General features: G+C 34.1%; 1 protein-coding gene across 3 annotated transcripts in view; it reads left to right on the top strand.

The window, feature by feature from the left end:
* The first annotated feature begins 211 nt into the window (after positions 1–211).
* LOC120425247 (tetraspanin-11-like) overlaps positions 212–27,518 on the top strand; it is a 42,255-nt gene continuing 14,948 nt past the window's right edge. The window contains exons 1-2 of one of the 3 annotated variants that reach the window (XM_039589692.2): positions 212–369; positions 4,357–4,531. The gene's annotated coding sequence lies outside the window, so the exon portion shown is untranslated. The remainder of the gene's footprint in view (positions 370–4,356; positions 4,532–27,518) is intronic. The other 2 variants (XM_039589691.2, XM_039589693.2) reach the window with 2 other exon arrangements.

Here is a 27,518-nt window from a genome sequence, read left to right as displayed (position 1 = left end):
AAAAGGCTTTCAAGTCTTCGTCAAATCAATAACCCAGTTGAACCAACCTAATGCACCAACACAACCATATTCGCATTAAAAGCGTCAGCGCGTTCGCGTGTGGTGAGCGTCGCGACGCAACCGCAGCCAACCCAACACTGTTTTTTGCCGACGACGACGCCGCCGCCGTCACTCTCCGCTTGCTTCGTTGCTTCGTTCAGTCGATCTTGAGCCGTGTTTGTGGATAGTCGAAAGTCGTCAAGTCGCGCGCGCGTTACCTTTCGCGCGTTGGTATAGGTGTTGAGTCGCGTTCTTGGAGCCCCCCAGCAAACGAAGGGAGCGCGTTTTGTTTTTCGCGTTCTGTGTTGATTCCCAAGGGAGCAAAAAAAGGTGTGTGTTCTTTGTGAGTCAGTTTTCTCGCTTTTGGCGTTGTTTTCGGCTGGGGAAGAAAAGCGAAAGGAAGTTGCTCCAAATTGGAGCCCCCCAAAAAAAGCTGAATGGTTTCGTGTAAATCGTCGATCGTCTCGTCTCGGTAGTTGTGCTGTCACGCCTCGGACTTGGCTTCTGGAACAAACAACCAAAAAAAAAACACGGTGTAAATATTAAAATCGAATCGCCACCGCGCTCGCACACACAAACAGTCAGTTTGCGACTCTATTGTGTAACACTCATCCATCGCCGCAGACAGTCATCGTCGTCGTCGCAGAGTCTTTTATTATTTACTTCATCACGCCGTCGGTTAGTCTGGCGGAGGGCTTTCCTTTATTTGGCGTTTTTCGGGCGATCATCAATACACCTTTTGATGAGTTGTTTTGAACAAAAGCAAATTTGTTGAAATTTACTTGGCGTATTTGTGTGAATGTGCGTAAAAACCGATCGTTGTTGGGGCTTGTTCGTATCGTACCGTGAAACACAGTCCAAATTGGTTGAAGGTTGCATTTGATTCAGTTGTAGTGATGGCGGTGGCGGTGGATACTAAAACTTTGGACAATCTAAATTTAGAAACACTCTATTGCAAAAACAAGTTGAGGTACAATCAATCAGCAAATTTTGGAGAAGCACATGCTTCAGTCAAATCATAACAAAAAAAATAAAAATATTTGCGTCGGCTTAACTACAATTTCAAGTATTTTTCAAAGTAGTGACAAATGCATTCTTAAAGCTCATCTCTCTATTTTTTTTTAAATGAGATGAAGCTTTTCAACTCTATTTTTTATTCATAATACCCTGGGTGCTGAATAGTGGTTCGCAAAACGGCCTCAATTTTGAACTGTCAAAGTGACACCAATTTACTGTTCGCCAAAAGTAGAGAGTATTGTTATCGATCATTAAAAACTGTCTTCTTTTTTTTGAAGAATTAAAACTGTTTGGCTTTTGAGGACCAAGAAAACTTAAGGAAGATGAAGATTTGTTTATAATTACGAATGTAAGTTGTTTATTGAGTCGATGCGGTTGTATTCATCCAGATGCTGTCTTTATTGTTTGATTCCGTTTGAAAACATAATGGTTTAGTGAAAATCTTCTCTGCTTGTTGGATCAGCTTCGCTAGAATCAGCGATGTTTTTTCACTGGACCAGGAAGAGCTGCAGGATTCCAGAATCAGTCAAGGAATTTATCTGCAACATCGCAGAATGACACTCGCGCCGCAGTTCTTCGTCGCCCGTAAAATAAATCTGTTCTAACCGATCGAAACTTCAAAATACAAACAATTTTCCAGCAAAAAATGTCAAAAACTAGATAAAATAAAAAAAACTATGATTATAAAACTGCTCATTTAAATATCAGTAAGAAAAAAGTAATGCTTGTGCTTGAACAGCCTCCTTTTTTGTAGATGTAAACAAAGTGGGATCATTCGACAATTACGTTACGCATTGCTTCATCAAAAAGAGACACTTTTTTGCCTTAACTAAAAAAACAAAAACCTTCAGTGGGGGTGATATTCGGTCTGGTGTGTTAAATTCTACCATAGTGGATTTTTACGGATTCGGCAATTTCTCAAGTTCTTTTCTATGAAACTTTTTTTTTTTTAAGTGTGGTGTAGGATGCCATCTTACGAAAACTTACTGAAAAAATCCCATTTCTAGAACAAATCCTGACATTTCGGCAGCTGTCTAAACTTGACTTACGTTTCGGTCATTTCTTTTTTAATTGCTCGGATGGTTTCTAAATGTGCATGTCAATACGATTCCCTCGAGACACCGTTAAATGACTTGTTTTGACCATATCAGCATCATTTGGGATTGGGTCAAGTTTAATTTAATTCATCAAATTCCACTATATTTTGAAAAAAGTTTTGAAAAAGTTTTTCAATATCATTTAAGTTATTTTTTTATTCAGATATTACGAGCGATGTAACGTTTTTTGACCCACAGTCACCCCCACTGACGGTAAATAAAAAGTAGCATGATTTGATTGAAAACCTTTAAATTCTAACACAATTTTTGTGAAAGCTCCTAATTTTGTTTATTTTGAAATTCTTTAACACTTTTGACGTCTGATTAAAGTTTTTGCACCAAAAATTACAAAATTTAATAATTATAATACATGGCTCTATTGAACCTTGAGTTGAAAATACAAAACGATTTTTTTTTTAAATTTCGTATCATAGTCAAAAAATTGTTTTTAAATGCATTGTAGTGTTACTTACAAGAAGGTATTTACAGTGACATTTTTTTATTTTGTTCAAACTTTTTTTAATTCCAGAACTTTTGTTGTTACTTGTTCAATTATGCTTAAACGAGTATCAAGCAAAGAAATGCTTTTCAAATTGTTTTTAGTTCATTGCAAATCTAATTCCATTAAAGTTTGGAGTGTCGACAAAAATCCTCGAAAAAATCAAACCAAATTCTTGAACTAACTAACTGTTTAGAATTACAAATAATAAAATTATAACAACTTATAACACATTTGATATTTTTAACAGACCATCACAATGAATCAATGTCAAATCCTAACAATAGAATGTAAACTAATTGAAATCAGTTATCCAAAGGTTATCCCTCAATATTAGTATAATTAGATATATTATTTCGAATTCATGCAATTAAAGAAAACAATGTCGATTAATTTACATAATTTCCCAGATATTTTTAAACAACTTGGGAATAACGTTAAATCAAATTAAAAAAGCCAATCAAAATTGTTTTAAATTTATTTTCTAACTTTACCCCGTGGTTTAATTTTACTTTTACATATGCTTTTTTCAGATTGTTTAAATTATCAATGCATAGTTGTTGCCACCACTCAATTTAGTCACATGAAAAATCAGAATAAAACTTTTCATTTCGAGCAACAAGGGAAATTGCTTTTTAGAAGTTTTTTTATGAAATGTTACTAAAATTAAAATTCATATATGATCACCTAATGTTATTGAATTCCACTACGGTTAGTGAATTTTCACGATTTTGAAATTTTATGTTTTCTGATTTTAATGCACTAGATTCATCTTATTTTCAATTGTTATAAATGTCAATTTAATAAGCATTCAAGTGAAAACAGACACGAATGAGACTCATTTTTATATGAAAGTGGTAATTTTTAAAATTAAAACAAGCATAAAAAAGTGAGCATATGCCCATATATTTATGTTTCAGATAATATTAAATTTTTCAACGGTTTCGCAATTTCTGTTAAATGTCAGTTTTAAAACTCTTAAACTTATGTTTTAATCATCTGATTGAACAATTATTGATCTAGTGCGACAAAAAAACATATCAAATAAAAAAAATCTATTGATATCACGGTCAAAATTTGTAAAATCAATGAAAATTTTATAGAGTACAAAAAATTATTGGTAAATTTATATTAAATTATTGTGAATTTGAGTGTTTTGAAATAATCGTCGGACCCTTATGGTCTACGTGGAGTTTACTTTTTATAGCTTTAAAAATGATTAAGCCTTACTCAAATTCTTAGTGATAAATTGCACTAGTTCAAAGAAATATCATGGAATACAACCTTTGAATTTTCTGTTATTAATATATTGCAACAAAGTGCAAATTGTTCACAAAATGATCGCCACGATCGCCTGTGTCTATTCATAAACAGAAAACTAGCAATTTTCAATCGTTTCCCTCCTGCTGCATCTTTTAGTAATTGTAGTAATTTTAGTAATAGTGGTAGTAATCGCCGACAATTACCGATCTGCGCAGTTTTTTATTGCAATTCGAGTGTGTGTGATTGAAAATTCCTTGTCGCGCGTGGGTGTGTGTGTGTGTTTGTTTGTTGTTCAAGCCAAGTTTCAGCCCCAGTCAGTGCGACGACGACGAAGGGAGAAAAGATTTGAACGACCGAAGCGAAAGGATCGCCGTGACACCAACGCACCCCAACGAGTGTTGTTAAAAGTATTAACGTGTTTCTGTGTATTTGTTTTGCTAGTGTGTGCAGAATTGTAGCCGTTCGTCGTCGTCGTGAAGGTTGTTGCTGGTTGAAGGAGCTCGCTCGATTCTAGGGCAGTGTCGACGACTTGCTGAAGCTTGGAAAAGGTTGCCGCTGTGAGCGCGGTTGTTGTGGTGGACAAAACGGAAGTTTTTTTTCGACTTCCCAAAAACAGGTTAGTAAATGTGGTGGGCAGCAGCTGCCAGTTCGAAGGGGGGTTGAAATGGGGTTCATTTTAGTTGGTTATTCAATATCTGGGAGTAAATGATATTTGAATTCAATGCAAGATACCAACAAAAATGTTAAAGGTTGAAACTTATCCAATGAAACTGTTACACACACATTCTTGAACTACCATTAAGTCAAAGTGAATGATCCAACCTCCCTTTAATAGATATTTTGTTTTGGCCATTCGAATTGGGGGGGGGGGGAGAGATTTCAAAAAAAATCCTGACTGACACAAAATATGTCACCATTTTTAGATGTGATACACATAATACACATTTTTTTACTGTCTATACTTAAAAGCACAATGCTCCAACGAAAAATTGATATTCCAATAACGTCTGAATTAAAATTGTAAATGCAAGGTATTGAATCAATTTATCGCAATCCTGTGATTAAAAAAGTTCAAAATAATTTCAAAAGTTTGAAAAAAAATCTATTTTTTTCTACATGCAAAAAGAAACCATATTTTTTTCCAAAAATTCCATGCAATTTTAAGGACTGGTCAAAATGGGCTTGTGGATACTTGAAAATCTGTATCTTGAGAAGGGATTTTCTGATCGAAACGGTAGCTTCAGCACAGTTAAAATAAATTAATGAAACATAAAAAAAACATATATTTTAATCTTCGAAAAAAAAAACTATACAAGGGGCCTGAAATGATTTTTTTTGCAATTCCGTCGTGAAACTACTTACTTTTCCTGTCATTCTTGAACGACGAAATAGCCTACTTTTCTGTACCAAAAATAACAGAATCGAATAGCAACACTTTTCAAAATAAATGCTGAAAAGTAACGCTTTTCAGCACTCAAATGGGTGCTGAAAAGTTGAACTTTTCAGCACTTGTTTCGAAAAGTAACACTTTTCAACATTTTTTTGATTTAAACGATTTATTGACAAAATACATGAAAATTTGACATAAAATTTCACTCAGTTTGTGTTTTTTGGAATTGCAAAAAATGTTGTATGGAACTCGTTGCAAAACTTGATTTTTTCAGCACTCTTCGTATTTATCCAACTCGGTGAACCTCGTTGGATAAATGTACGACTCGTGCTGAAAAAATCCTCTTTTTGCAACTTGTTGCATAAACTACTATTATGGGCTACAGTTAAGGATAGTGCTGGGAACGGTGTTATGATATTTTGAAAAAAAAAATGAGAGTTTTGGAAAAAATATTGTCGAAAAAAAAATCAAAAATCATGATTCGATGTAATTTTTTTTTCCAACTTGAAAATACTTCACGAAGGAAAAGCACCCGTGCAAATAATATTTTTGAAAATTTAAGAAATTTTTTCTGAAATTTCCCTTTTTTGACTTTGTAGATCGGACTGCTATTCGCTGAAATTCAGCCATTTAAAGTTGAGAATGTGTGAAAAATTAGTTTTATTAGGTACAGATTTTAAATTATTCTCATACCCCTTTTGTATGACCAACTCTCAAAATTGTAAGGAAAACTTAAGGCACAAACAACTTTTCAAAACCTTTTTCAAGATTTTGATATATTTACATATTTGATGGAGAATTGTGTTCAATCACAAATCATACTACAAGAATGCTTTTGACTGAAGTAATATGATGGCAGAAAATGTGATTAAATTTTCCCAAAAACTTATGAAAATAAAAAAAATAGCAACGAATCATTTGAAAATATAATTAAATTTGATATGTTAAATTCAAAAACCCGTAAGAAACAAGACATTCATTTTTAAAAATACCTGAAAAAAGGTTTATATCAAATAATTTAAGATGTTAGGATGAATAAGGCTTCTGCAAATATTTTTCAAAGTTTTTGTCCCTCGGCTCTGGCCGGGGTCGAGAAGAAAGGGGGGGAGGGCAAAATTTACTGAAATTTTCGAAATAAATATTTTTGAATGCATGTGATTAAGTTTGAGTGGCTTTAGAGGGTGACGATTCTCGAGATTTTCAATTTCCCGGGAATCGAGAGTAGAGTTTGGACATTTCCCGGGAATTCCCGGGACCCGGGATTTTTTTTTTTACTATGCCAATAGTGCCAAAAATTCAAAATGAAAAGTAATAAATTTGTTTGTTTTCAATGAATTCAATTACAATTAGTTCATACTAATTCTATAAAACGTTAATTTAAGTAGCATCATTATTTTGAGGAACTTTATAAAACCTTTTGATTTTTTTTCTGTATCTGCAAATAAAAAATCGTTTCTTGAGCATTTTAAGGCTCGAAATTGTAGTTTAAAATATTTACGAATCTTAATTCGCACTAATGATTTTTCAAAATTTGCACAAACTTGTTAGGCCGATGCAAATATTTAAAAAAAATATAAACATTTAAATAACAAGCCATAGTCTTCACATTTAAATGAAAAAAGTGTTTTAAAATGCATTTTACACTAGTTCAGTCGTTTTGCAATCATTAGCTTTCAAAAAATCTAAGATCTGACAAAAACAAAAATTGTATCGAAAAAAAAGATTTTGCATCGAAAATTTTCATAAAATCTTAAGATTTTTTAATAAACCCAAACATGCTAAAAATGATTTTAAACGCAGAAGAATGTATTTTAATTTGATTTCAGCTAGTTGCACTTGAATTTTCATTGAAAGTTTGAAGTTTATTGTAAAAATATTTTTTGCCCCCTGATTTTTCGGGCCAATTTTGAAGGGGGGGAGGGGGGGAGGTGACAAAAACTTTTAAAAATATTTGTACCAGCCTTATTAGATTTTTGTAAAAAAAATAACAGCTTATATTTCATTTCCCAGTATCGGGAATTCAGCAATATGATAACAGCGACTCAAAACAACTAATTAAACTGTTTTTTTTGTAATTTTTAAGGTTAACCGAAATATTTATTGAAGAAATATTTCTATTATCAGTAAAACCCAAATATTCACACAAAAAATAGATTATGAGGATTGATATTCTCGAGAGATGATATGGAAATCGAAGTTAACTTGAAAAAGCTTGTCCCTCTTAGAAATAACTTTATAAAATAATATTAATATTTTTAAGGTAAATAATATTTTAAAGGTAAATTTTGGGCTCTACATTTTTTTGGTTTCTCTCAATAATAGTTATTGGAATTTTTGACAAGTTAAAAATTTACACTTTCTGTATAAGAAGATTAGAGAAGCATTGGTTTATTCGAACTTGAACATCAAACATTGAACATTCAATGTTCTAAACTATTTTGAATTTTTCAAATGTTTTCTGATTAGTTTATATAATTTTGCTTCGATGTTTATATGTTTAAAATTTCCCGGGAGTCTCGACCGAATTTCCCGGGAATCGAGAGGTCCAAAAATGGTCGATTTCCCGGGAAATTTTTCCCGAGAATTCCCGCTCGTCACCCTCTAAGTGGATTGAACACTAGTAAAAAAATCCGAAATCATCATTGTGAAAACTTGTGATGTATGCAAGCAATCTCTTTATGTACGTTTTTTTGTCTGCACTATTACTTTGTAGAATATTGTTACACTCAAAAAAACTCGACAAAATAGCAGAAAAAACACATCATTTTAAAATTTATTGTTTTGTTTTAAATAAAAAAAAACTTCTGTGGGTTGTTGCAGTTTCGAAGAGTTACACTTAAGCCGATGCAAATATAAAAAAATACAGGCATGACAATTATTTCAATATACCGACTTTGATAGGATTTCAATTTATTTTTAGAACATTTTCCATCAGGTAAGGTTTTTCTCAAGATTATTATTTTTAAAACATGTACTGGGGTAGACCACACAAAGTCAATGCACTATTTCGGAAAAAAAAGTTTTTTCAATAATGTTTAGAAAAATAGTTACGTTAAAAATTCTTAGTTTTAATTCCGGGGTGACTTTGATAGTCATAGTTTTTCTTGTTATTATCATATTTAAGATGTTCAAACTTTATTTGTACGCTAAATGTACCATTACTAAAGTAGCTGATATAGTTTTTAAGAAAAAAAATCAATGTTTACATTTAGTTAACTAAGTGTATAAGCTTTTTAGCAAAATACATATAAAATTTAGATAAAATTTTTAAAAAGTCGAATTTTGCCTGAAATTTACTAAAACTAGTTCTGTTTGTAAAATTATCGATTTATATTGCATTTTATACTGAATTCGAAGCACGAATCACAAGTTTTCACATTTTACATGAAATTTGTTCAACTGAAATTGCCTATAAATTTGGAGATTTTTTTTAATTGGGTTTCAAAAACACATATTATATATTATTTACAAACTTTTTTAACCTTCTTCTAGTGGAAAATTGTCCAAAGAATCCGAAAATGCATTCCGTTTTCCGATTAAAAATCATGTTCATTGAGAAAATCATGACACTTTGAGAAGTTTAAAATAATGACTTTCATCCACATTTTCTTATCTATAGTTAACTAACTTTATAAACTTTTCAAAAATTTATGAAAAGTTCTTCATGAGGTACTTTGAACACTTCTCTACCACGGTCAGTATGTTTCTGAACCATTCCTTACGTATTTTAATTGTACTCTTCATTTTGCAGAAAAATCGCAAACCTATCAAAGTCACCCCGTTTTACGGTATTTAAGTAAAAGTGTGGTAAAATGCATTACACACCAGCTGTTTAAACTCATTAGTATTCAAAAATATAAGCTTCTAAGACGAAAAATATTATTTTTGCGAAATTACACCAAGCAATTAAGGTATTTTACAACTTATTCAATCATGATAAGCAATGCAGGCAAAGTTATTTTAATTTGTTTTTAGTTAATTGCTCGTCTGATTGATTTTTTGCCTTCCTCAACTCAATGAGGAAAGGCTATAAAATCACTCGAAAAATGAACTTCTTTATTCGACCTCGTAATCCCATCTTCACGAATACCAATCAACTCAGAATCAAATTCTGAACAAATGTCTGTGCTTGTGTATGTCTGTAAGTCCGTGCACCGAAAAATATGCACACGGTTATCTCCTTATTGGCTGAACCAATTTTGACCGTTTTGGTCTCATTTGATCCATCTTGTGGTCCCACAAGACCCTAGTTAATATTATTAAGTTTAGAAAAGTACTTCAAAAGTTATACTAAAAAAACAATTTAAGCTTAACTTCGGAAGATTGTAAAAAGGGTGGTTTTTGTAGGAAAACCCGTCATGCTATATATTGTTAGAAAGGTATATGAAAGACCTTTCCAACGCGTTCAAAAGATTGAAGATCTGACAACCCAATCAAAAGTTATGAGCACTTTTTTGAAGCCGGATCTCAAATATCTTGTTGAAAAAGTTGTCCGGATCTATTATGCGACCCATCGTTAGATAGGTAATCAAAAGACCTATCCAACGAGCCCAACAGATTGAAGATCTGACAAACCTATCAAAAGTTATAAGTACTTTAGTGTTTTTAATACACTTTTTTTGAGGCCGGAAAAATATAAGTGTTATTTATTCACATTTTTGAGGCTGTGTAGAGTAATCACTTTATGAATGCAAGGAAGGCACCAACCACCTAAAGGTGTATTAAGTAATATTTTTTATTTAAAAAAATAAATAAAATGTTTGCCCATGGTTTTGTTTTATAGGCCAATCAGCATGCTGATTTTAATTATTATTATTTTTTGTTAGCATTGCTTTTTTTATTGATTTATCTGGAAATGGTGTGTTGATAGCGAAAAACTGCATAAGTGTTGATAATTGATGCGCTGAAGATTGGTTTATTTTTCCTACAATTCTAATCCTGTTTTTACTTTTCGTTTTTCAAAAAATACTATTGTAGCAAAACATGACACACTTTATTCAATCATAATCTCATAAATTCAATTATCGTATGTACTGCCTCCCGATTCATCTAAGTAGTCCATTGCGCCAGCTGTTCATCACCAGCCATGCTAGGAATAACTAATCACGGCTTCAAGCTCGACCAGACATTGCGGCGACAATTTTTCCATTGTTCTTATTACCAACAATCAAGGTGCTTTTATAATAGTCACGTGTCCCCCGTCCCTTCAATTAACGGTCAACCGCAGTCACTCATCGTAGCGCAGAATTGTCTGTGTAATTAATCAAGCAGCGTCGTTTCCGGCTACATGCGATTGGTGTTGAATCTGATGTTTTCCTCCTGTACGAGAAGCTAAAGTGGCTGTTTTCGAATTCATTTTGGCTATAAATATGCTTAATTTATCTACTGATAAACATGTTGAATTTTTACTAAAGTTAAGATTTGGTGACATTCGAAGAGGCGTTTGCGGCCTATCGTGCGAACCTTAATAAAGCAATTCAATCCCACGTGCGTTTTCTGTTAGATCTTGGTACTCTCTCGCACCGTGTTGTAGCAGAAATAAATATTTATGAACCTCCTATGGTTATGGATTGGAGAGGTGGAAGTGGGAGTTGGGATTTGATGTAATAATCTGCAAACCATGTTCAAACTGTCTCTCGTTACGAAACTATCTTAAGCGTCATGCTGTGCATCAATTCGATTGCCATAGTTCAACAATGGCTTAAACCCTACTGTATCGCTCCTCCAGCCTATCCCAAAAAAACCAACTTAAGCCGCCCCAAATCCGACCTGATTTCTCCACCCGGAATCCATACGGCTCGACGGGGCACTTAACGGGGTTGTCCCTCTGAAGAATGCCAAGATCCGCATATTTTAAAGAGTGCGTGCGAGTCCCATATTGGGTGAAACCGGTTTCATCTTCGGCAGATCACTTAGCCTTAGTCCGCACGCGCTCAGCGACATTCTTTTCTGTTGAGAATAACTTCTGTTAAGTCTGCTCAAAGACGGACTCTCTACCTTTATGATCTATATCAATATCCATAACTCGGGGCGTTGCGTTGGCAGGTTTTATGGAAGGTCTCTCTCAAACTATCAGAGCGCCGATAAATCTTGTTTCAATTTTCCGTGTCACTTCGGTTGGGCGCGTTATTTACATGTCATTTGCATATTGGTTCGATAATGGCCGGCCGGCCGGGCGAAAGGTGTTCTACCACGGCTGCTGGGTGCGACCTCCAAGGGATTTTTCTCGTCAGTACAGAGGCTGTGCCGTTGATGGTCGGTTGTTAGGTTGTTCGGATATTGAAAAATTAGCGGTAATTTGAGCTAATCAAATTGAGGCGGTTAAGATTTGGATTGGGCCTTTCTGCATAATTAGACAGGTTGTTTATTTGAGGATTGGGGGAATAAACTCCAATCAGCAGGTGAATGAGGGTTTCTGATTGATGTTATATCACTTGGGCTGAATTCAGGTAATTTTAGTAGTTTTATGCACAGGAATTTTTTTTTTTTTTTTGAAGAATAATAATGAATATTGAGTCTATGGAATTTCCCCCCATTCACCATCTTTGATAATTTTAAAGATTATTGCATTTTCATAATTATTTTCACACAACAATATATTCCCAAAATAAAATTAAATTGCCATTTTATGAAGACTGAACATTTATTGAGTCGGAGAGTACCTAATAATGATTTTTTCTACAATTGAATTCAATACAATCCTACATTCAACATTTTAAATTTCGTTTCAAGTCTCCTGGTTCTGTTTTTGCAATAGGTTTATTTTAGAGAAACTATTTGCTCGATAACAAGCAACTCAAAATAATATATACTATTTTTTAAAATAGAGCAATTTTCCCTAGAATAAGTAATTTTTTTGGTAATTTAATTCTTGTACATATTTGTTTTATTTGGACTAGATTTTCTATGAGCAAAGAAGTTCTTTTTAAAATAATGTTTGCAGCTGTCCATTCAAAAAGGCTATTAAATTATTAAATTGTTAAAACGTTATGTTGAACACGGAAAAAAATCAATTCCCGAAATGGTGAATTGTGTTCATGAATTTGAGAACCACGAAGTAATATATTCATGTTTATAGTGCAAATGCGCCACAATTTACGATTTTGGTGTCTTCGCAAAGTTGTCGGTATTGATCAGGACTTCCAAACATATATAGCTTCATTCTGAAAAAAATACCCGTTAAATTTCATGATGACAAAAAATGCAATTTTTGAGAAATGACACAATTTATTAAAATAAATTTTGCAGTGGTGCCAGATTTAAGAAAAAACTGAAAAACTTGAAATAAAAGCCGGTAAAATAATTTAGACTTCAAATTTTAAAACAAAAAAACTTCACATCAATTTTAGTGTCGTGCACCGTTTTTTTTTTTTTTGTTTTGTGGGACGGGTCTTTTTTATCAGTAAAAGTCATGACCAAGGATAATCGAATCACGAAAAAAAATATCTTATTTTTGATTGTTGAGCTCAAGTATGATCCCTAAACTACTCTAAAGTAATTTAGAATATTTAAATCCAAGATGGCGGCCAAAATGGCGGTGATGCAATATTGATTTTTTTTATAAACAATCAACCAATCAAATTTGAGTAAAATGAGGTTGCAGAACTCGAATTTGATGTTTAAAATAAGAAAATAAGAAAACTTTTTTTTGCGATCGTGAATTTTCCGATCTCTCCAATAAAAATATTTCAAAAATTTTCATATCAACCTTAACTTTTGAAAAGACTCATTCAAATTCTTTCGATTTTTGATCTACGTTTTTCAAAAATCATGATGATGAAATTGGCAAAACTTCCCAATGCATTTTTACCAGCTTGTGCCATAGCTAAAAAGGTGGATTTTTGATGACATCTAAAACAAAACAAAAACAAAAATGGTTATTTGCGCAATCAAAATTTTTGTGTAAAAACTCGAATAAAAAAATAATATTTTTTTAATAGCGTAACTATTCTATCTGAGAAATTCTTCCAAAATCTAATTTATCAGAAAATCCATTCTCAAGATACAGATTTTTGAATATTTCAATAGCCTTTTTATATGGACACCTGCCTAAATAGCACTTATATGAACTTACGATCCAAAATGACTTTTTGGTAATAGATAAAGTACAAAGTTTCATCCAAATAAAAAAAGTCGATGTCTGAAGTAGCAGAAAATTGCTTCATGATACTTTACACCGGCAATTCTATGTGTATGTAAAAAAAAAAGACTGTTAACGAATTAAGTTCATGCCATTCATCAACTAAACTTTATATAACAAAACAAAAACAAATATTTGAAAAATATAAAAAAAATATTTATCACCTAAACTCCCAAGCTCAAGAAAATGGAGGAGTTTCCATATGGGTAATTCTCCGCCAACTCACACAGCAGTTGCCCCGACCCCTCTTCGATTTGCGTGAAACTTTGTCCTAAAGGGTAACTTTTGTCCCTGATCACGAATCCGAGGTCCATTTTTTGATATCTCGTGACGGAGGGGCGGTACGACCCCTTCCATTTTTGCACATGCGAAAAAAGAGGTGTTTTTCAATAATTTGCAGCCTGAAACGGTGATGAGATAGAAATTTGGTGTCAAAGGGACTTTTATGTAAAATTAGACGCCCGATTTGATAGCGTACTCAGAATTCCGAAAAAACGTATTTTTCATCGAAAAAAACACTAAAAAAGTGTTAAAAATTCTCCCATTTTCCGTTACTCGACTGTAAAAAATTTTGGAACATGTCATTTTATGGGAAATTAAATGTACTTTTCGAATCTACATTGTCCCAGAAGGGTCATTTTTTCATTTAGAACAAAATTTTTCATTTTAAAATTTCGTGTTTTTTCTAACTTTGCAGGGTTATTTTTTAGAGTGTAACAGTGTTCTACAAAGTTGTAGAGCAGACAATTACAAAAATTTTGATATATATACATAAGGGGTTTGCTTATAAACATCACAAGTTATCACGATTTTACGAAAAAAAGTTTTAAAAAAGTTGGTCGTCATCGATCATGGCCGTTCATGGTCACCCGCGACAGACACGGACGACGAAACAAAGAGAAACGCAAAAAGTAACTTTTTCAAAACTTTTTTTCGTAAAATCGCGATAACTTGTGATGTTTATAAGCAAACCCCTTATGTCTATATATCAAAATTTTTGTAATTGTCTGTTCTACAACTTTGTAGAACATTGTTACACTCTAAAAAATAACCCTGCAAAGTTAGAAAAAACACGAAATTTTAAAATGAAAAATTTTGTTCTAAATGAAAAAATGACCCTTCTGGGACAATGTAGATTCGAAAAGTACATTAAATTTCCCATAAAATGACATGTTCCAAAATTTTTTACAGTCGAGTAACGGAAAATGGGAGAATTTTTAAAACTATTTTAGTGCTTTTTTCGATGAAAAATACGTTTTTTCGGAATTCTGAGTACGCCATCAAATCGGGCGTCTAATTTTACATAAAAGTCCCTTTGACACCAAATTTCTATCTCATCACCGTTTCAGGCTGCAAATTATTGAAAAACACCTCTTTTTTCGCATGTTCAAAAATGGAAGGGGTCGTACCGCCCCTCCGTCACGAGATATCAAAAAACGGACCTCGGATTCGTGATCAGGGACAAAAGTTACCCCTTAGGACAAAGTTTCACGCAAATCGAAGAGGGGTCGGGGCAACTTTTCCCGATTTCGTGTGAGTTGGTAGAGAATTACCCATATCAATTCTCCCCTTTTCTCGAGCTTGGGAGTTCAGGTGTTGATGATAATTCACGACTGACGGAAATCCTTTTTTCATTAAAAAAAATCTTCGTTTCATTAATTTTTGTTTTATAAATTCAATTCAAACAATGTCAATGTTAAAAATTTACAGAGAAATTATGATTTTTTGATTTAAAATATCTTTAACAATTAAACATAAAATACATTGTAAAATAATCGTAATTTTTCTTGGGATGATTTTGTGTGTGATTGAAATTAACTGTATTTTTTCTAGAATCATATAATATTTGAACATTCTTTTTAAACTTGTATCATATCGAGCTTCATGCATTAATTCATACTTTTTAAAATTGACGCATTAATTTACTTGACAAGCGAAGATACAATCGTCACCATGCTTAGCTTCCTAACAAAGCTACCTCATTGTTCTGTGTTCACCTGTTCTACAGGTCGCAGTACATCACATGCTAATTCAATTTAATCCCACAGAATTATGTCCAAGTGACACGCAAAAGTGAACTTCCGTGCCATCCCCTCAGTTATTTGTTCTGCTATGACTTTTAAAGTAATTAACTATTCACTGGTTAGCCGCTGCGCCACATCCAATTCATGCGGGCAGCATTTTTTTTAGGTGGGAGTGTTACGTATCAAATTTTGGGAAAATGAATTAATTTGTCAAAGTGGCAGCGCGGCCATGTACAAGTCAAAAGGTTGTTTGTAAACGATAAACGGTTCGACTGTTTTCGGTAACAGGAATTAGCTCTTTCGGCTTAACCAAAACAAACACCACGCGTAGCCCTAGACAAAGCAGAGCAATTAATAACGATGGGGTTGAGGCGCTGTCATCGGCGATGAGCATAAACGCCAAACGACGTGTGACGTATGTGTCACCACTTTGGCGGCTCGCCGACTCGACGGCGGCGGCGACAAATTTATCTCCGACAGTCCAAATCCAAACAGCAACAGCTTGTCTTTGTCCCTCCCGGTTTTTTTTGATATATTTTTCTCATAAAGTTTCCAAACATCGGGAGCGCATATTTCACCGCGGGATGTCAGCTGGTTTCGTTTTTTTCTGGTTTTGTCTAGAGAGCGGATAAGAGATATTGGGGTGAAGAAATTAATGTTTATTCGTTCCAGGTTATCGCCTGATCAGCCTGCCTAGAAGTGGATGACGCTGGTTTGGTTCCGTCTGCCAACGAATCAACAGCTTTCTGCACTGGTGACTTTGCACGGAAAGTGGGAAAAATGCCCATGATTTAAAAATAAATCAGGTGGGAGAGCCAAAAACTTCTGAAATACATTGCGATGCTTGATTACACCCAAAGGAAAAATATATCTCAAATTCTGCAACATTGGATTTGCTGCAGAAAATGTCATATTTTATAACATTTTTTGCAGCAAGCCCGTAGATCATTTTTGCCCGCGTGTAAAAATTTCAGCGATCTGCAGTTCTCACCAACACATATAAAGCTGGCCCATCCCCGAGCAACACTCCAAAGAGAAGCATATGTTGGTGCTCTTTCACTCACATTTCATCAAGCGTTCATGGCGCGGTGGTAGCGTGTCGGATCAATAACCAAGAAGTTGATGGTTCAATCCTCGTTCTGCTAAGTGTTTTTTTTGTGAAATACAACCAAAAAGTCGTCGGTAATGTCGATAATTATCGGTAACGGGCAAAAATGTCATACTCCTATATCGCAAAAAATGCATGAGGACAGATTTCATGCAGATTCTGATATACTTTCATGCCGCCATGCATCACAATCATGCGACTGCCAGTTGGGTGTACAAATTAAATAAGTCAAATGAATAAACAATGTGTTTAACACAGAATAAATTTGAATAAATCAATGTACAGTAGTTGTTCGGTAACTGGGCGTTGTTTAACTGGGCTGCTTTTTAACTGGGCGCTCGATAACTGGGCCGTAGCCCAGTTAAAAAGCAGACAAACGTCAAAAAACCAAAACAAACCGAAATCACCGAGGGGTTAATGGATGCAAAAATCATGGTCATTAAATAAAAAAACTTTTTTCAAACTTTTATGTAATTTCAAGTCACAATTAAAGAAATATGAAAAGTAATCATTGTTAACAAATTTGAGTAACTCTTATTTTTATATTTCATCAAATAAATATTATGCATCGGTAGTCCCCTCGTTATTTTTCGTTCAGCCCAGTTAGCGAACAGCATTCGATGACTGGGCTACGTTCTCAGCCCAGTTACCGAACAACTACTGTATATTAAACCAGCTAGTTCTTTTTTTAATTTAATCAATTTGAAAAAAAAAATAGATTTTCTTATTCAGGTTTGGCAAACTGTATAAATTTTGTAATTCCTCATTAAAAAAAATGCAACAATTGCGAATAAATTTAAGAAAAACATATATTTCAATGAAACAGCATGAAAGGCATGCTCCAATTGCTCCATGAATCATACTTTTCACATTTTGTGATCCTTTGGTGATTCGAAGCTAAGGTAATTTTTTTTTAATAGATAATTTTTCTCCTTTAATTTGATATCCATAGCATTCATTTCTATTTGAATGTCGTTTAAGTTCTCTTTTATATTTGGTTTTTTTTAATCTTTAAGGTCAACTCCAACAGTTAAAAAAGAAAACATAATGATTTATTTGGAAAATTATCAAACTTACATTTAAAATTCTTTTGGATTTTTTTTTCTTAAATGTGTAATGTTTTGCATAAAATTTATTTCAGAAAATTCTAGAAATTTACTGGATTTCAAAGCAATTGTTCAATTTCAACAACTATACGCTGTCCGCAAAATTGAATTATAATAACTGAAATTGCAAGCCATGGTATATTAACATTTTAAATGTATACATAAGCAATTTTGCGTCGGATGATACCCATATTTCGTATTAAAGAAATGTGTGCATTTTCAAAAAATAATTGAAATTTGAGATTTTTTATTAATATTTTTTTTCAAATTGAGCTGGTAAAAATTAAATCTTATCTAATGAAAATAAATTAATGCATCGTTTGATATCCATATTAAAAATAATGAAAAGGTAGTATTTAAATAAACGGCTTTTTTTTGTGACTAATTTCAAATCTCGTTAACATCTTATGCATAAAATCACGTCAAAATTAAAACATAATTAGGAGTAGTTCAATAGCCACATTAGTCATAATAGAAAATGTAGTATTTTCATAAACAAACGGCATTTTATGTGAACATTTGAGAACTTCATAAAAAACCTCATTCAAGTTTTGAAATTTTGCGTCGGTTGTCATCTAAACATATTTCAAACCGTAAAAATTGGAATATTTTTAGATAATACATATGGTAATTAATTCAATTTTTTATCTAATAAAAACTAGTCTAGCTGCAAAAAATAAAAAAAAGTTTTTTCTTTCAAAAAGGTTTGTAAAAAAAAGTTTTCAGCAAATGCTGTCAAGGGCTGCGAAGGATTTTTAAATAAGTTTCATTCCAATTCAATTAGATATGTTTAAAAATACTTGATATTTTTTCATCAAAATATCAAAGTTTTCCTGAAAATCATAACATTTTATAAAACGCCTTAAACCATGCTTTCAAAAAAATACAAGCTATACTAATCCTTATGATTGGCAAACTCTTTTTTAAAAACAGCGATAAAATAATTTGGAATTTAAATTTTTCTCAGAGAAAAGTCAAATATTAACATAATCTTCTGCGAACTCTCAAAAGAAAACTAATGAGAAATTGAATACTTCATCGGGCACTCTATTTTCCACACTTGCTACATAAGATTTGACTTCACAAACATTGATCATCTGCAAAATTGACAACACATTTGATTTTTTACCTGTAAATTATTAAGGGAGATTGAAATTCCACCTGAAAATCTTGAAATTGAATGAATTAATAAATGAATAATTCTAGATTACTTTTTCAAAACAACCAATGCGCCATGGGTTTCCTATGTACATACGACCTTTTGAAAAAGTAAGCGAGAATTCATTTATTCATTTTCATGAACGCTTGTTCGCGATTTTGGAACTCTTTGTTCACCGTGTACCAGTGCTTATATTAAAAGAAATTTCCCATCCCCCCCTAAGCAACGAAAATAAAAATCTTGAAATTGAAGTGAAAAAAAAAGTTTTTAAAAAATGCTCAAAAAAGAAAATGTTTTGTGTCCAATGTTTTGTAGGTAATTCCTCATATTATCCAAACCGTATAAAATTTTGACTCTCCGTTCCCTCTCATCTGACCACCAAACATATCATTAGTATCTTCAAAAATAGCGGGGAGTTCCCCACTAATAAATGTGCTCTCCATCGCTGCTCCAGCCAGTAGGAGGAAGGCAAGATGAATCAAATGGAAATCTGGTGTCATCTCCACCTCCCCCTTTTTATGTCCAACTCCAACTTTTATGCTCCAAACTCACTCTTTATCTGAAGCATACTGTTTTTCTTGCCTTTGGCGTCTGCTGATCAAAATGCGTCGCAGAACACGCGCCCCACACTGCTAGCATAAGCGACTCTAACTCGACATGGAAGGTCAGACCATCTGCTTTTGCTATAATCATGTGGGGTTGAGAGTGTAGCAGGTTCAGCAGGGGAGATCGGAACAAATAATCATAAATTTAATTAAATTTTTTTTGGAGGGGAGAAACAACAACAAAAAACCATCATGGAATGCACTTCTAATTAGTGTCAATTTTGTGCTTGTTTTGCTGTGGAATCTTATGCTGAACTATTCGAAAGTAATTGAACCTCTCCGTCAAAGCCAGCAAATTTATGCAAACCTCACTCGTTCTTATTGCTCAAGTGTGCCTGTTAATGGGCCTTGTTAAAACATTCCGTACAGAACAGCAACATCAACAAGGGCTTGCATTGTAATTCACGTGTTTCTAATTGTTCCGATGGCCACTTCTCGGAACAATACCTGCCAATTCACGAGGCGAGAACTCACTTGAAAGTTTCAAATTTGGCAACAGGTTCACGCTTCAAAAGCGTCCACAACTCCTGACGCGAGGGCCCTATTAGAACTCTTCGCTCAGAACCTGAGCTTGGCTTCGCCAAGGTTAATCAGAGAAGCCTCACATCAACGGATCTCGGAGTTTCGTTCTTTTTTCTCTCTTGACTTCTACTTGCTTGTTTGCCTCCCTCCCTCATTCTTCTGAGTCGACGCTAGTGGTTTGTTTTAAAATTTAAATCAATTTTGCACCGACTCTGCTATTACCGTAGGGGGGCCGAATGCCGCGCGTGGAGTGATTTTATTATTTTTCGACACGGAATTTGTGAGGCAAATTCGTAACGGTCTGTAATTTTTCTTAATTTGTAATTTTAATTCTCAACAACTAGCCGGTCAGACTGCAGTAACCGGTTGTGGCTGCTGGATAATGAGAACATTAATCCGGCTTCTGGCGGGCAACAGGTTTAGCTCTAGAGACTTGAACTACCACCTACTGATGTCGGAGCTGGAGCTGATGCTTATGATTTAATTTAACCTTGATTGTTTGATGAGGTTAAACCTATGAGATTGTAATTTTGATCGAAACAAATAAAATGCTCAGTTAAAGCTGACTTAGTGCCTCACTCCTTCTCTGCAGACAGCAACAACCACTCCATCAATCGCAATCCAAATGTGAAAATCACAAAGAAGGCGACGCCATGATTCGCGCTCAGGCGTCAAAGGCGTCCCTCATGACCATTTCTTCAGCCGTGCGACACAAAACGGCTTCACGTGCCTTAGAAATCGCGCAAGATTGCGCAACCACTGGGTAGGGTCACAAGTACCACAAGACCAGAGGTCTTGTGAGATGGTCATAGCGTTGCTTCAGGCGGTGTGTAGGTACTTCCTTAATTTGTGATCCGCTGGACACTTTTGTGAGCGGTTGGTGTCAATTTATGACCTGGATTGTGAAATCCAGCAAACCAGGCATGAAATTGCAAAGGTCGCCGCAACCCGTATGGCTTCATTAACCTGGGCCCCCGGTGGATTTTATTGTCTCTCGTAACGAAAAGTGATTTCCATTGGGGTTGTGCCTCCTCAATCTGGGGAGGGGACATAAGGCACTCGGACGACCTTTCTTGGGGTCTCAACTTTGGAGACGAGATTTGTAAATGATGTGTGTGTGTGTGTTGTTTTGTTGCATAATTTTATCAGAAGATATCCGTTAGATGTGTGAAGTTATACTTTTATTTTGCAAGGATAATATGTTGTAAAGCTGTCATCAATTTAATATTTTATGATGACCAAGACGTTGTTCCAATTTTATCAAAACTTATTATTTTAGGCAGCCAACTACGGCTGTGTGGATCAATCAGACCGCGTTCTAGCCTCACAGTCAATCGTTTGAAGATGCTTTTTATATTTTTTTCGCCAATTCAATTTTTTTAAACCAATTCTAAAACGAAAAAGGACCAGATAGTAAAATTAATTGGACATATTCAATTATTTATTGAAAAACTACATTGAAATATATTATATATCGCATTAACTCTCCATGATTCTAAAAATAGATTATTTTGTGTCATCTCACAGAAATTTGGTAAAACTGGCCCCTACATCTCTTGGACACCTACGTCTGTAACTTTATCCATTTTTCGTTTGTATGAGCTCTGAAATTTATAACACTAGGTTTTTAAATAATTTGCAACTCGGGTTGGAGATTTCCCAAGCTCTACAAAAAAAAAATTATGTCAGCAATTCCATTTGAAAAGAGCCTAAACCGAAAAAAAAGTTCTCCGACCGGGCTCAAAATTTTTCTGGGGGTTCCTTAGCCAAAATAATTAGACCCGTATTTTTTTGTTTGGCCATTAGGGTGGCCTACATCGTGCTAGGGTGGTTCGAAAAATGGCAATTTTCGTCATTTTTCGCAAAAACCACTTTTTTCTAAAAATCATATCTCCGCGCCATTTCATCCGATTTAAGCTGTCTTAGACGCAAAAGAAAGGTGATGAGTTTGGCTATTTGGGAAAAATAGTAAAAAGTTCCAAAAATCTAGCTTAACTATTGAAAAAGTCGTATGAAAACTTAAAATGGCGTTTTGACCGTGTCTGGACCAAAGAGCCTATGTCTGAAAATATTTTCATCGGATTCCTCGGAAAATTTCACATAACATATCAAAAAATTGGCGATGTTGAACCGTACGTTTTGGAGATACGATTTTTTGAAAAAAAACTGCGTTTTTCGACGCGCCACGCGCAAAAACGGGAAAATGACGAAATCGGCAAAAAATCAACTTTTTCCACTAAAACTGCGATAACTTTAAAATTTCAGCGATGACCTAAAGATGTTTGGGTATCAAATTTTTTGTAATTGAAAGACGCAACTTCTATAGGTCATCGCTGAAATTTTAAAGTTATCGCAGTTTTAGTGGAAAAAGTTGATTTTTTGCCGATTTCGTCATTTTCCCGTTTTTGCGCGTGGCGCGTCGAAAAACGCAGTTTTTTTTCAAAAAATCGTATCTCCAAAACGTACGGTTCAACATCGCCAATTTTTTTATATGTTATGTGAAATTTTCCGAGGAATCCGATAAAAATATTTTCAGACATAGGCTCTTTGGTCCAGACACGGTCAAAACGCCATTTTAAGTTTTCATACGACTTTTTCAATAGTTAAGCTAGATTTTTGGAACTTTTTACTATTTTTCCCAAATAGCCAAACTCATCACCTTTCTTTTGCGTCTAAGACAGCTTAAATCGGATGAAATGGCGCGGAGATATGATTTTTAGAAAAAAGTGGTTTTTGCGAAAAATGACGAAAATTGCCATTTTTCGAACCACCCTAGCACGATGTAGGCCACCCTAATGGCCAAACAAAAAAATACAGGGTTAATTATTTTGGCCAAGGAACCCCCAGAAAAATTTTGAGCCCGATCGGAGAACTTTTTTTCTGGTTTAGGCTCTTTTCAAATGGAATTGCTGATGTATTGAAAATTGTCCATATGAGGGTAAGGAGGCTCTATGAATCCAAAAAAGTATCTACGTGGTTTAAAAATGGCCCCTACAATTTAAATGTAAAACATAAAATTTCTTTTTAAAGTTTTTTGTTTTATTTGTAACTTTGCTGGATTTTTATTGTACAGAGTAATAAAGTTTCTCAGATTTTGACGTTCAACTTCAGCTAATGAAAAGCGAACGCGTAACCTGCCAACATATGACAAATTCCTCAAATTATGCTTATAAAACAATTTTGCAATTCCGTTATAAATTATCATATTTTTTTCTATAATAAGCCTAAAGCCTACTTTTCATCGGCAATAATAATTTCAGCATTAAAAATTAAAAAAAAATGGCCATTGAAATTACAAGTCAAAATTCAACTGTTCATATTTTAGGCCTAAAAACTTGACGAATGCTTAAAGGCTGCTAAAAGCAGCCTAGCTTATTTTACATGAATAAGTTGGATTTTTAATGCTGAAGTTCGTAAGTAATCACATTTTTGATAAAAGAAACACACTTTATATTGGTGTATAAACCCGGAAAACTAAAACATTTTTTTGTCTTTATTTTATGTGTAGGGTAGAGTAGTATTCAAAGAGATACGGGAACAATGATAAAATGGATCTCACAAGTCGAAATTTTAACCAATCAGGCTCATATTTGGGGGAAAGGCGTGTCTACTGGATACACGTCTGCCATAAAAGTGGCTTTGGTTATGGACGCTCTCTTGAAAAGTTATTCATAAATGTTTGATTCTGGAGTGTAAAAGTAAATTATGAACAAAAATTACCTTTTCGCCCGTAACTTCAACGCACGGTGCTCGAAATACCGTTATTATGAAATAAAAATGCAATCCGAGATTTTGGAGTCTATCGATTCCTTACACCATAGCGCATCTCTGTGCAAAAAATAAAAATATTCGCTGATATAGTTTTCGAGATACAGCCCTTTTAAAATGTTACATCCGATTTTCAATAAGAAAACCAAAACAATCAATACAATTTTAGCATTTCAAAGAATATGCATTTCAAGATAATGATGTTTTTTGATTCATACGACTGTCAAGTATCTCTGGGCCAAGTTTCAGAAGGTTTGCTGATGTAGTTCTCGAGATACTGCCATTTAAAAATGTTATTTCCGATTTTTTCAAAGAAAATCCATAAAATCAATTCAATTTCAACATTTTAAAGAATATGCACTCCGAGATAAAGGTGATTTTGCTTCATATGACTGCCAAGTATCTCTGGGCCAGAAGGTTTGCTGATGTAGTTCTCGAGAATTGATTTTATGGATTTCTTTGAAAAAAAAACGGAAATAACATTTTAAAATGGCTGTATCTCGAGAACTACATCAGCACACCTTCTGAAACTTGGCCCAGAGATACTTGACAGTCATATAAAGCAAAAAACACCTTTATCTCGAAATGCATATTCCTTAAAGTGCTGAAATTGTATTGATTTTATGGATTTTCTTTGAAAAAATCGGAAATAACATTTTAAAATGGCTGTATCTCGAGAACTACATCAGCAAACCTTCTGAAACTTGGCCCAAAATACTTGATAGTCATATAAAGCAAAAAACACCTTTATCTCGAAATGCATATTCATTAAAGTGCTGAAATTGTATTGATTTTATGGATTTTCTTTGAAAAACACGGAAATAACATTTTAAAATGGCTGTATCTCGAGAACTACATCAGCAAACCTTCTGAAACTTGGCTCAGAGATACTTGACAGTCATATGAAGCAAAAAACATCATTATCTTGAAATGCATATTCTTTGAAATGCTAAAATTGTATTGATTGTTTTGGTTTTCTTATTGAAAATCGGATGTAACATCTTAAAAGGGCTGTATCTCGAGAACTACATCAGCGAATGTTTTTATTTTTGCACAGAGATGCGCTATGGTGTAAGGAATCGATAGACCCCAAAATCTCGGATTGTATATTTTTTTCATAAAAACGGTATTTTGAGCACCGTGTCAACACTAACATTTCTTCAAAAAAAATTCGACGTTTCATAGGAAATGAGTGTGGCTACACTGAAAAAAAAAATAAAAGTACTAAATTTCTAAATTCTAGGATTTTTGGCTCCTTTCCTTATTAAGTAATCCGAAAAACCCGATTACTAAATAAGGAAAAGAGGCAAAATTCCTAGAATAAAGGAATTTGGTACTATATTTTTTTATTTCAGTGTACAATGTCCTTTCATTAGGTTCGACCAAAATTTAGAATGTACCGAAAATCCACGGATGTCTCATTGTTCCCCACTCATTTCAGCCCATGGGTAACAATGAGACACTTGGATTTTTATTCATTGAATTTTTCAAAATCAATGGAAATCTTTTAAAACATGAATTGGAAGTGATTTTTGGCATATTCATTGAGTTTTAACTTTATTTAACAAAAAACGTAAAGTTGATGGTTTAATAGAAAAGTATTGATTTTCGTAGAATGTCTCATTGATCCTCACCTGTCTCATTGTTCCTGCCAAGTGCGTCTACAATGAGACAGTTCAAAAGCTCTGGCTGTAGAGCAGACCTTCAATGTGTCTATTTTCTACCCAACTTCTGATTGGTTGAAATCATGAAATTCTGAAGTACGCGGCAAAGCCCAAAAATTCGGTCGACAAACATGCTAAATCATGTTGATATTTTAAGTCACAAACAAACATTAGAATGATTGATTTAACCAGTAACAGTTAAATTACGTGCATAATTATCATGGACATTAAAATTAATTTAAAAAAATCAAATGCTAATAAAAAAATATTTTTGTTTCCGGAGAGCTGGCTGGCTCAATAACAATCCATTTTGTTCCTGGTTTTCTACGAAAGTTTACGACTCAAAGCTAGAGAACCCCTGCTCAAAATCACATTCCTCCATCTAATCAAACCTCAATCGAACCACACCCCTTCTTTCAACCGTCCAGGTGGACAATCGCACAGACGGAGACTTTTGCAATGTTTTGGCTGGACCACCATTGCCTCTGGCTACCATTGATACAGACTTCGATTGAGACGCAACCACAGCCGGAGAAGAAAACATCTCACACGGGCCTGCTGAAAATTGTCAGCTCGTTCGACATCGGTTTTATGACCATGTCTTGGCCCGTTAGGCTTCTGCTGCTGTTGCTGATCAACGCCTCAAGGGGGTGACTTTTTTTCTGGTGCTTGACCGCTCGAGTCGGCTTATCTTGCAATCGTTTGAGCAAGGCTCAAAAGACTTTACTAGAAAAGTAGTCATTTTTGAGTTGATTATGTGATTTTCAAAGGAAACGATTATTGCACTAAATACCGGCTCAAGCTCATTATTAAAACAAACATTGCATGTTCTACTGCGGTCATTAAAAACGAACCTGATGTGGCAGAACCGGAAAAAATATGGAACAGCCAAGAATTTCAGTGGCCACGACCGGACAAAGGGCATTGCACCTTTCCCGTAGTATGTGGTGGTTGAGTCCAGACTATGCAGCAATGTGCATGAATGGATGTCAATTTATTACGCTGACTGCACCAGACACGCAAATCAACCATAAAAACAAAAGTTTTTTTTCTGTGTTTCAGTAGTGTTGTAGGCTACTTCCGGCGTGTGTTGAACTTAAAAATAACAGACACATTAGTCACACGAGGGCGCACACACACTCACAGGAAGACACAGGTGTCAATGTGGGGCAAAAAGCCATTAGGAGGCACGAATAATAGGTTCATGTGTGTAAAAACTGTGGCACTGACCAGGGACACTTCGTGTCCGGAATTAGATATTGAACTGCAAGGGGGCGTTCATTGACCCACTGCTTGAATGGATGAGGCGTTATGAATGACACTTCTGAGCAGTTCTCTAGGATTTCGGTCATTCGATTTTTTTTGTATTTTTTAATCTGACTGAAACTTTTTTGGTGCCTTCGGTATGCCCAAAGAAGCCATTTTGCATCATTAGTTTGTCCATATAATTTTCCATACAAATTCGGCAGCTGTCCATACAAAAATGATGTATGAAAATTCAAAAATCTGTATCTTTTGAAGGAATTTTTTGATCGATTTGGTGTCTTCGGCAAAGTTGTAGGTATGGATACGGACTACACTGGAAAAAAATAATACACGGTAAAAAAAATTTGGTGATTTTTTTATTTAACTTTTTATCACTAAAACTTGATTTACAAAAAAACACTATTTTTAATTTTTTTTATTTTTTGATATGTTTTAGAAGGCATAAAATGCCAACTTTTCAGAAATTTCCAGGTTGTGCAAAAAATCACTGACCGAGTTATGAATTTTTTAATCAATACTGATTTTTTCAAAAAAACGAAATTTTGGTCGTAAAAATTTTTCAACTTCATTTTTCGATGTAAAATCAAATTTGCAATCAAAAAGTACTTTACTGAAATTTTGATAAAGTGCACCGTTTTCAAGTTATAGCCATATTTAAGTGACTTTTTTGAAAATAGTCGCAGTTTTTCATTTTTTTAAATTAGTGCACATGTTTGCCCAGTTTTGAAAAAAATATTTTTGAAAAGCTGAGAAAATTCTCTATATTTTGCTTATTTGGACTTTGTTGATACGACCTTTAGTTGCTGAGATATTGCAATGCAAAGGTTTAAAAACAGGAAAATTGATGATTT

This window comes from Culex pipiens, chromosome 2 (assembly GCF_016801865.2).
Source record: "Culex pipiens pallens isolate TS chromosome 2, TS_CPP_V2, whole genome shotgun sequence".
NCBI classification, from domain to species: domain Eukaryota; kingdom Metazoa; phylum Arthropoda; class Insecta; order Diptera; family Culicidae; genus Culex; species Culex pipiens.
Note: the sequence above shows the minus strand (reverse complement) of the source record. Positions and strands in the feature narration are given on the sequence as shown.